Genomic DNA, 10,359 nt, shown 5'->3' on the forward strand with positions numbered 1-10,359 from the left:
GATTATCCGATCCGGCCCCGGTCCCTATTAGATCGGAGGACAAGCTCTCTCTTAAGATGGAGTCCAAGAACCCTCTGCACAACATGAAACCTATATTTTTTACTTCACTTAGGCCTGATCTATAGACAGATTTTGAATTGATACAACTATGTCAATTAGGGATGTGATTTAAAAAAAAAATAGTTACACTGATACAAACCCTAGTTATATTGGGATACAGCTGATGTATCAGTATAGCTTATTCTCCTTCCCCTGCCTCCGATTTTTCCTCAGCTACTTGAGCATGTCCAGAACTGGGAGAATGTTAGCAGGCTATCAATGGCTTGCATTGAAAAATCCAGTGTGCAAACATGAAAACACAGTCTAAGTTTTGCTGGATAGAAAATTTCCAACAAAGTTTTGCTGGAACATACCAATGCATTGAACCCAAAATGTTTTTCAGAAACATCTTGGGTTTGATTAACTTTCCTGGCAGGCTGCTGGAGACCATGCTCCAGGGCAGCACTGCCATGCCAGGGCTTCCAGGATCCCTGCTGCGGACCTGGGAACCTGAAAGCTCCGGGAGCTCCATCTCCATCTCTAATCAGCAAGGAGCCTGGAAGCTCTGTGCAGGGCCGGCTCCAGGCACCAGCCTTCCAAGCAGGTGCTTGGGGCGGCAATCTGCAAGGGGTGGCAGTCCGTGTGTTTTTGCAGCCCCAAGCGGCACGCGGAATTGCTGCCAGAGACGGCGGGGGCAGTCCGTGTGCCATTAGGACGGCACGCGAGTTTCCGCGGTGGTGGCAATTCAGCGGCAGCTTCTATGTTCAGCTGCCTGCGGCGGCAATTTGGTGGCAGCTTCTGTCTTCCGGCTGAAGACAGAAGCTGCCGCCGAATTGCGCCGCCGCGGAAATGTGTGTCCGGCCCTAACGGCACACGGACTGCCCCCGCCGTCCCCAGCGGCAATTCCGCGCGCTGCTTGAGGCAGCAAAAACAGTAGAGCTGGCCCTGGCTCTGTGAACCCCAGCTTCTGAGCTGGCAGCCCTGGGTGCCAGCTGGCCCAGGAGTCTGAAAGCCACAGACCCTGCATCTCTGGCAGCCCCTGCCTGAAACTGACAAGAATCAAGTCAGTTTCACTTAGCTGCTGCTGGGGTCCCAAGGAGCAGATTGTGTGTCCCTGTTTCTTTCAGAATTTCTGAGTTGTGGGAAATTTCAAAAAATTTGGTTTTGCTCCCATTCAGAAGGAAACAAATTCTAAAATACAGAAATTTCCCACAAACTAGAAATCCTGAATTTTGGCCAGCTCTAATCCTAAGCCCCTATAACATTGACACATCACAGCCAGTTTTCCTCCGAGCGCTGAAAGAGTCACTCGGAGGGGCTGGGATACCCATGTGCTATTTCACATCCGAACTACCAACCCTCCATGCCAATCGATGACAAAGCTGGAATGTATGGCCTGGTATCGATCTGCTGAAGATGTTAATTTGGACTACATTATTTTACATACGTAATGCTAGGTCCATTTCTCTTATCCTCACTCCTGGCTGGGGTAAGGCAAGTCCTCTCATTAAACACAGGGAGGTATACCTGCCTCTGGGAAGACATGTAGCGGGACAGCTCCGTGTATGCGCACATGTGCATTATACCTGGAAGATGGCTGATGGGTGCGTTCTCTGTGCTTTGCAGGGAAAGAGGAGAGCCTTGAGGCAATGGACTAGCTCCCTGCGGAAGGCAGTCTGGGTGCATGTTCACAGCTGAGTTGGTCAGTTCCAGCATAGTACCAAAGTGCACTGCAATGTTAATGGCCTTGGAGTAATCTTGTCTCTCTATGTCGTAATGGCAGGTCCTGAGAATAATCTGCGTGACGAACCTGGTGGCGCCCAGATAAGCGAACATCATCGAGACAGTCACAAGGAGGAGGATGGATTTCTTCTTCTGGTACCTGAATTGGGTCCCAGAGTTCATTCGGTGGAGCCCTCCGGCCATCACACAGTGCACTTTGTTGCTGAGGACGATCTGCCTGAGGATTAGGCTGTTCAAGGTGAAGATGATGATATAAGGGACAATGTTGACCAGTGAGGTCTGAAACCAAACCAGCCCCTCAACGTAGGAGTTGGGAAGGTCAGGATTAAACTTGCAGATCGCCCGCCCCGTCCCATTCACCCTTTCTGATCTGTTGGACCAATAATACGGGATAGCCACTAGGTAGCCGCAGATGTGAACCAAGGCGATCGTGTAGAGCATGCGTCTCGGGGAGCACAGCTTTGCCTTCAGCTTGAAGGTGTTGATAGCCACGAAGCGCTCGACGGTGAAGGAGACCACCAGCCAGACGGAGGCATTGACTGCACCATAATTGAAGACATCCCGGAGGGATAGTTCAGTGGTTTGAGCATTGGCCTGCTAAACCCAGTGTTGTGAGTTCAGTCCTTGAGGGGGCCACTTAGGGATCTGGAGCAAAAATCAGTACTTGGTCCTGCTAGTGAAGGCAGGGGGCTGGACTTGATGATCTTTCAAGGTCCCTTCCAGTTCTAGGAGATAGGATATCTCCATTAATTTATTTATTATTATTTATGCCCCCATCTGTTCTCCTGTTCCCTGAGCACCTTTATCTCCTGTTGCACTTAGAAACCCAGGGTTCAGTGTGGAACATGCTCAGAAGTGATCTTCCATTTTATAGCTAGAGCTAGAAAAATCCACCCCCCAACATTCAAAGTTGTTTCCCCAGGTTTGAAATAGTGTCTCCAGGTGTCCACATTTCAAAAAGGAAATTGAAACACTGGAAAGGGCTTAGAAAAAGGTTACTGGAATTAACTTAGGTCTGGAAAACCTGCCTTTCAGTTAGAGATTTCAGAAGCACAGTCTATTTAGGGTAGCAGAGGGAAGATTAAGAAACCACTTGATCAGGGTCTACAGGTACTATACATGAAAATGATTTCTGATAGTAGAGAGCTCTTTAACCTAGCAGACAAAGGCATGACAAAAATCCAGTGGCTGGAAGTTGAAGCTAGACAAATAGAGACTGAATATAAGGCACACCTTTTTGACAGTGAGGGTAACTCACCTAGGGACTTGGTGGATTCTCCATCATTAGAAGTCTTTAAGTCAAGACTGGGTGTGTCTCTCTAAAGCCCTGCTCCAGGGCAACCAGAAGCTATGAGATGGATGCAGGATCACAATTCTTCCTTTCAGCCTTAAAATGTAAGAAGAGGACTATCCAGCCACACCCCTCCTGCCCCGCATACTCACATGGGATCCCAATTATGGCCAGAAGCGGGTAAAACACTTTCTGCAGCGTTATCATCCAATGATCCTGAGTCATTATAGAGGACAGCTCTGCTTTCCCAAGGTCTCAAACAACTGCTAACTAGTTCGCCAGCTCCAGGACAAGGAGCAGGTCGTCTGTCACAGTTTTGTTCTCAGCTTATCTTTCTAATAAGCCCTCTTAAAACAAAATAACTGTCTTTTAATTTACTGCTGTGGCTAGAAACCCCACGTTAATGATTACCTGGCTGGAGAAAGAAAGGGGAACATGAAGAGGCAGATGGAACTGTTAGATCAGTACAAATTAAACAGGACCCATTACAGAGCCAGGCACATGGGCAGTGAGCACAGCCGCCCCCGACCTACCACTGGACGCCTGGGCCATGGTGGCCCCACCTGTACTTCGCCTCTTCCCGTCCCTGCTCTGCCCCTTCCCCAAGGCCCCCATTGGGCCCAGCTGCCTGGCTGAGTCCCTCCTCTCCTCTCCTCCACTCCACCCACCCTCTCCAGAGGTCCCCTCCGCTCCCACGTCCCACCTTTCCTTCACCCCCTCTCCCCTGCAAGCCCCACCACCATCTGCCACTCACCGCTCACTGTGTCCCTGTGGGCAGTGGGGTTCTCGCAGGGGAGGGGGTGGAGGAGAGGCAGGACATGGAGAGCACGAGCAGCGGGGGCTTTGGGGGAAGGGGTTTGTGGAGGAGAGATGCGGGGAGCAGTGGGGTTCTTGCAGGGGAGGGGGGGAGGGACACAGCAAGCGGTGGGGGCCTCACAGGGGTGGGAGGGGGAAGAGGAGGAATGCAGCAAGCAGTGAGGGGGGGGCGTGAGCGGTGGCGGGGTCTGGGGCCGAGTGCGGGCATGGCTGCAGGCAGGAGGGACAGGGAGCTGGCCTCCCCCAGGGGAAGCTTCACCAGCCGCCCATGGCCAGGAATAAGTAACAGTTGGGGTCCAAAGCCATACAGAAACTTCTCTCTCGAACAGCAGCAGAGCAGGAAGTAGGTCGGCCATTCAGACGGTTTTAGGTGCTTTGTGCCCTGGCCGGTACTGAGACAAAACCGGACGTGGTCTTGGCCGGTACCAGCCAGGGTACGCCGACTTGAAGAGTGCATCACTCCACTCCCGCCGGCGGGACCTGGCATGTGCCGTGCATGAGGGCATGCTGGCAGGGGCGGAGCAGGGTACACTTCAAAATGGCGTCCTGATGCAGCAAGCCCACTTGCCGGGAGGGGCAGGGTCACGCTGGCAGGGGTGGCCAGTATTCTGGGAATGCGGGAGTGGCCCCCCTAGCAGGCAGTACGGCCTTGTGCTTGAGAACTAGGGTGGGAGACCTGGCCCTTCACGTCTTGGCCAAAGGCATTTAGGCACCTAGTGGGATTTTCAAAACTGCCTCTGCAGGTCAGGTACCTAACTCCAATTGAGCGCAGAAGGGATTTAGGCACCTAACCTACTTAGTTATCTGTCACCTCAATGCCTCTGAACAGCTGGCCCTTTGTCTCTCCATCCGTAAAACAGGCTCAGTTGTGCTTCCTTCCTCCACCCACCCATTATCTGCATGTGCTCTTGGGGCAGAAATCACCTCTTTTCCCGTGTTCGTACCATGCGGGCAGAATGCTGCTATTGTAATATTAACTCCAGCTCCTGCTGTCATATTAACAGCAAAGTTGGGAAGGGGTGTCGTGGGCCTGGGGAGAGATGGACACCCCAGCTCATACCCTAAAGGGCTGTAGGCCTGGGATTCTTACTGATCTAGCCCACCTGCCCAAGGGGAGCAACTCTTAGGAACATCTTCAGGTTCTCGTCCTCCCACCATTACAGGGATTTTCAGGCAGGCAGTGGGGGGGGAGAGAAATGGAAAAGGGGGTTAGTGGTATAACACTTTGTTTACCAGGAGTGCCCTGATGTGCTAGGCACTGTATGCACTCAGAGGACAGCCCCTGCCCGAGTGCTCACAATCCAAGACACCAGTTCTGCTCCAACAAGCTGTTCAGTGCAAGCTTGTCTAGTGCTCCTTCTCCCCATCAGCCTGTTCTCTGGCATGCACCGACCTCTGCAGGCCAGCACCGTTACTGCCGTTGGGATCTCAAAGCCATTCAGCTCTGACGCATGGGGTAATCTGTCTCCCCCAGAACAGCAGGAAGGGCAACGTCTCTCCAGTCCCAGCACCGAGGGAATCTACTGCAGCAGCAAATGGTTAAGGGTCACCGAACAAATGCACTAAGTGTTCTATGAGAAAGCACCAGCAGGGGGAGGAAGAAGCTCCAGGACTGATGCCCTTGTGAGCACATTACACTGATATTTGGGGGTTTCTTGGCCTATAAACCAATTCCATTCATTTTGAGACCCAGACGAGGGCCACTTCGAGCAAGGAAAGGGGGCTTGGGGACCCATAGGCAGGTTACTGCCCCCTGTAGGGGATCCACGTATTCCCTGGCACAGGGACTCCTGTATCTTCCCTCTACTGTCAGTGCATACAGGGGGAGAGATGGACAACTGCTTTTTCCCCTCTAGCAGCTGGGTAAACCCTTCCACCTCTTCTGCTTCATTCCTCTGAGAGCAAGGGGAGCAGGACAGAGTGAGGGGTGCACAAGGCCTTGTGAGTGGAACACTGGTGGGCCCAGTGTCCCTGCAGCCCCCAGTGGGATGCGGCTGCATGGTCCATTCTTCTCATTGTACATCAAGGTGCTTTTACACACCTTCCTCTGCCTCATGCTGCTGATGGGCGCTCACCTGCCACTAGGGCAGTAGTTGGCATCTCATGTGACTTGGCCGCTGCATGATCCCATTGTGGGTGGATGAGTGCAGAGGAGAACAGAGCCCCAAATGCTGCTGCCTGGCTGTAGCTGCCGGGGGAGGTTTAGTGTCCCCCTAATGCAGTCCTGGCTGGTGGAGGGGGCAGGCTGGACTCCACACTCTGCCCCCTGCTGTTCAACCCTTGCACTTCAGCTGCCCTAGTTTTTAAGCTGTACATACTGCTGCTAATTCTGTGCCCTTCACAACCCGTATCCACTATCCCCGTGACAGGCTACGCAAGCTGGAAACTGAACCTAGAACTCCATTGCAGAGTCACATCTCAGCCCCGCTGTCGCTCCCAAAGAACCTGTCACATCCAAGGACTCGGCTATGCGCACACATTGAAACTATGGGCGATCCATTACGTCTTCCTCTGGTAACCGGTCCGAAGGACAATAGGCGCTGGACTGGCCACTGCTCACCCCTGCACCTCTTCCCAGCACAGCAGTCACACGACAATGATACTGGTTTTTCCTTTTGGTGAGAAAAACGTAACATTCCCATTTTAAGTCAACCCCAAATTAATTGTGAGAGAGTTTTTTTTGGTTTAACAACTGAAACAAAAAAAAAAAAAAAATCAATTATTTGCTCAGCTCTAAATAAACCCTCTTCAACTACCCAGCAGTGCACTGCAGTTTTGCAACCTACTTCCATTTTTCTTGCAATGGGAGCTAGTCCATAAAACTCATGTGCAACAGCCACCAGCCGGTGTTAGATGGGGATGCATCTCCAACTAACGAGAGCGCTTTCTATTTTGAGGACAGAGCTTCAGTCAGCAAGAAACATCTCCTCAATCAGCACGCACTCAGGGCTCTTTACATCTGGAAAGCTGCCATTTGTACCCTGCTAGACCAGCACCAGCTCCCAGGGGATACAGTAAAGAGCTGACAGCTAATAGCCTTTCAGTGAGTAACATCCTGGACAAGTCTCATGTCTTTGGGGAGCATTAATAAAGGAACAGGAAGTATTATCTAGAGAGCTCACAGAATGATAAAACAAACACTCCCCTTAGGAGAGGACACAGGGTGAGTTAGACATGTAGCTTGGCAGGATTCAATTTAAATTTTTAATCACTGGTAAACGTCAGTTTCGCTGACATACAGAAATTGATTAAAAGCTTTCCATTAATAACAGCTGGCAAGCGTTGTCTGCCCCGCACGTAGCACCTGTAGTGAGCTGCTGTCACTGGACCTGGGGCTGCCCGGGGAGCCCTCCGCAGCTCCACTGTCGTGCCCCACTCACTCACCCACTGACCGGGAGCGTGATGGCCATCCCTGGGCAGGAACCATTCAGCAGCGGTTGGCCTCCCTGTCGGCTGGAGGCTCCTCCTCCTCGTGGCCCTGTCCGGGGGTCTCTGCTCCACCAGGCGAGGACCGCAGCCTCCCTTCCACTCTGCGACTGAGTATCTTGGGCCCCTCGGTCGGGCAGGGAGCCCCCTGCAGCCCTGCTGTGGGGACTGCCCTAATTCAACTCCCCATTAATTTCCCACAACTGTGAAAATTAAATAGTTAAAAACTGAGGGGAAAAAAAGCTTAAAAATCTATATTAATTGCCAACATTTTAAAAAAAAGAATCCAATTCTGCCAAGCCTAGATGCGATTTGATGACGGGTCAGAGTGAGGCTCCATTGTCACAGTTACTAGCCTTCTGACTGTTGTTCTTTGAGATGTGTTGCACATGTGCATTCCACTCTCAGTGCGCAGGTGTCCTGCGTACACTCGTTGGAAATTTTCCCTCAGGGGTACCTGCCGGGGCAGCTCAAGTGTCCTCTGCCATGGCACACCACCATGTGCCAGTCTAAAGGGCCCCACTGGCCCAGAGCTCTGTCAGTTCCTTCTTGCTGGACAACTCCAAAACAAAGGAGGGCGGGTCGTAGAAGGAACATGTGCAACACACCTCATCGAATAACCGTTATGGGAGGTTAGTAACAGTTTTTTTTCTTCTTTAAGTGATTTCACATGTGCATTCCACTCGGTGTCTCTCAAGTCACAAAGCAGTGAAGGGATTGGAGTCTCTGTGCACACAGGCTCACACTTCGACACGTAAGTAGACCTGACGGAGGGCTTTCTACTATTTAACAAGACATCCTGAACTTGAGCCGAGCAAGACTCCTCTCTAGGATTTAGCCAGGGAGCCTCCAGGCTGTTAAACAAAGAACCCGCAGGTTTGGATGGAGCAGCTGACCAGGAACCTGTGAAATTACACGTGGGTCCAAAGGAAGCAATATCAGAGGCTCCATTGACAGATCCAACAGAATGGAGAACCAGTGCTGCCAAGGCTATGCTGGGCCCGGGCATGGTCCCGTTTGAGCTTTGCCAACACTCGATGTAGGACTGGAATTGGAGGAAAAGTGTAGCAGAGCTTATTCGACCAGGTTAGCAGGAAAGCGTCCATGATGGAACCTGGACTGTGACCTTGTAGGGAACAAAACTGGTGGCATTTCTCGGTGAGCTCTATCATCATCATCAGGAGCGGGTGAGATGCCTCCTGAAGAAACTACCAGTCAGGAGAGGAAGCGCACGAAGCCAGCACAGGTTGCGGCTGCCCCTTCTCCGTTAGCTGTCCAGCAGGCGGCTCCTGCTCAATACTGGAATCAGGAACGGGTAGTGCCTGGCGAATAGTCTCCCCACACCTCTCTGATGATACAGAGCAGGAACGTCTTGTGCAGGAGCGAGAAACAGGGGGGAACCCTATGGGTTCTGTGACGGGTTGGATCACAGAAACCCCCTTGGGAGCTGCCACCTAATGTGCAAAGACTACCCCTGCTTCTGTTTTCCCTGCCAGCTCAGGACTCCAGCACCCTGTCTTGCTGAGCCAGACACTCCAATCTGCTGTAACACCGACCCAGGGTCTGAATCACTTGTCCCAAAGCTGCAAGTTTACCTAAAAACAGCTCACAGGAGTGTGCTTGTCTTTAGCACTCAGATGCCCAACTCCCAATGGGGTCTAAACCCAGATAAATCCGTTTTACCCTGCATAAGGCTTATGCAGAGTAAACTCATAAATTGTTCGCCCTCTATAACACTGATAGAGAGATATGCACAGTTGTTTGCTCCCCCAGGTATTAATACATACTCTGAGTAAATTACTAAATAAAAAGTGATTTTATTAAATACAGACAGTAGGATTTAAGTAGTTCCAAGTAGTAACAGACAGAACAAAGTAAGTCACAAGCAAAATAAAATAAAATGCGCAAATCTATGCCTAATCAAACTAAATACAGATAATCTCACCCTCAGAGATGCTTCAGTAAGTTTCTCAGACTGGACACCTTCCAGGCCTGGGCACAATTCTTTCCCCTGGTACAGCTCTTGTTCCAGCTTAGATGTTAGCTAGGGGATTCTCCATGATGGCTCCTCTCTCCCTCTCTGTTCTCTTCCACCCCTTTATATATCTTTTGCATAAGGCGGGGACCCTTTGTCCCTCTGGGTTTCCACCCCCCCTCACTGGAAAAGCACCAGGTTAAAGATGGATTCCAGTTCAGGTGACATGATCACATGTCACTGCAAGACTTCAATACTCACTTGCCAGCACACACATATACAGGAAGACTCACGGGTAAACACAGTCATCTGCAGACAGTGGTCCTTGTTAATGGGAGTCATCAAGATTCCAAACCATCATTAATGGCCCACACTTTACATAATTACAATAGGCCCTCAGAGTTAGGTTTTTTGTATCTAAAACTAGAAATATGAGTGGTACATTTATACAAATCGGATGATCACACTCAGTAGATTATAAGCTTTGTAATGATACCTTACAAGAGACCTTTTGCATGAAGCATATCCCAGTACGTTATATTCACTTCTTACCATATTTTTCTAAAACTATCCCAGTTATGATAAGTGAATATAATGTGTTTTTATAAAACCATATAGACTGCACAACGTCACAGGTTCCAAAAGGGCCACTGGACCAGTGGCTGGCCCCAATGACATACCCAATCCCACTCCACCTGAAGGATCTTGAGGCAACCTGGATAGTAACTACCCAGGGGGGAGGAAGGGGAAGAGTAGCATGACTGGCTCAGATGCTGGGAATCATAGGCACCAATCTCCAATTCAGGAGAATGAGTCACCCTGTGCACACCAAGGGGGCAGCTCCTGAGGGCGTCGGAGAACAGCACCGAGTCGGCGAAAAGCGTAGAGCAGCCAACATCACAGGCTTCTCCTTCAACAGTACTGATGGGCATGAAGTCTAAAGCACAGGAGGTTGTCACAGCACCAACACCGGTGCCCCGCTGTCTGCTGGTACTGGGAACGCAGTATCCTGCACTGCCAGAGATACCAGCACCAGCAGGCTCAGCAGATCTCTCGTGGCTGCAAATGC

At 50.9% G+C, this 10,359-nt stretch overlaps 1 pseudogene; it reads right to left on the reverse strand.

The window, feature by feature from the left end:
• Window positions 1-1,619: 1,619 nt before the first annotated feature.
• Window positions 1,620-10,222, reverse strand: LOC135877824 (probable G-protein coupled receptor 142; annotated as a pseudogene).
• Window positions 10,223-10,359: the final 137 nt, after the last annotated feature.

The sequence above is a fragment of the Emys orbicularis genome, chromosome 4, assembly GCF_028017835.1.
Source record: "Emys orbicularis isolate rEmyOrb1 chromosome 4, rEmyOrb1.hap1, whole genome shotgun sequence".
In the NCBI taxonomy this organism is placed as follows: domain Eukaryota; kingdom Metazoa; phylum Chordata; order Testudines; family Emydidae; genus Emys; species Emys orbicularis.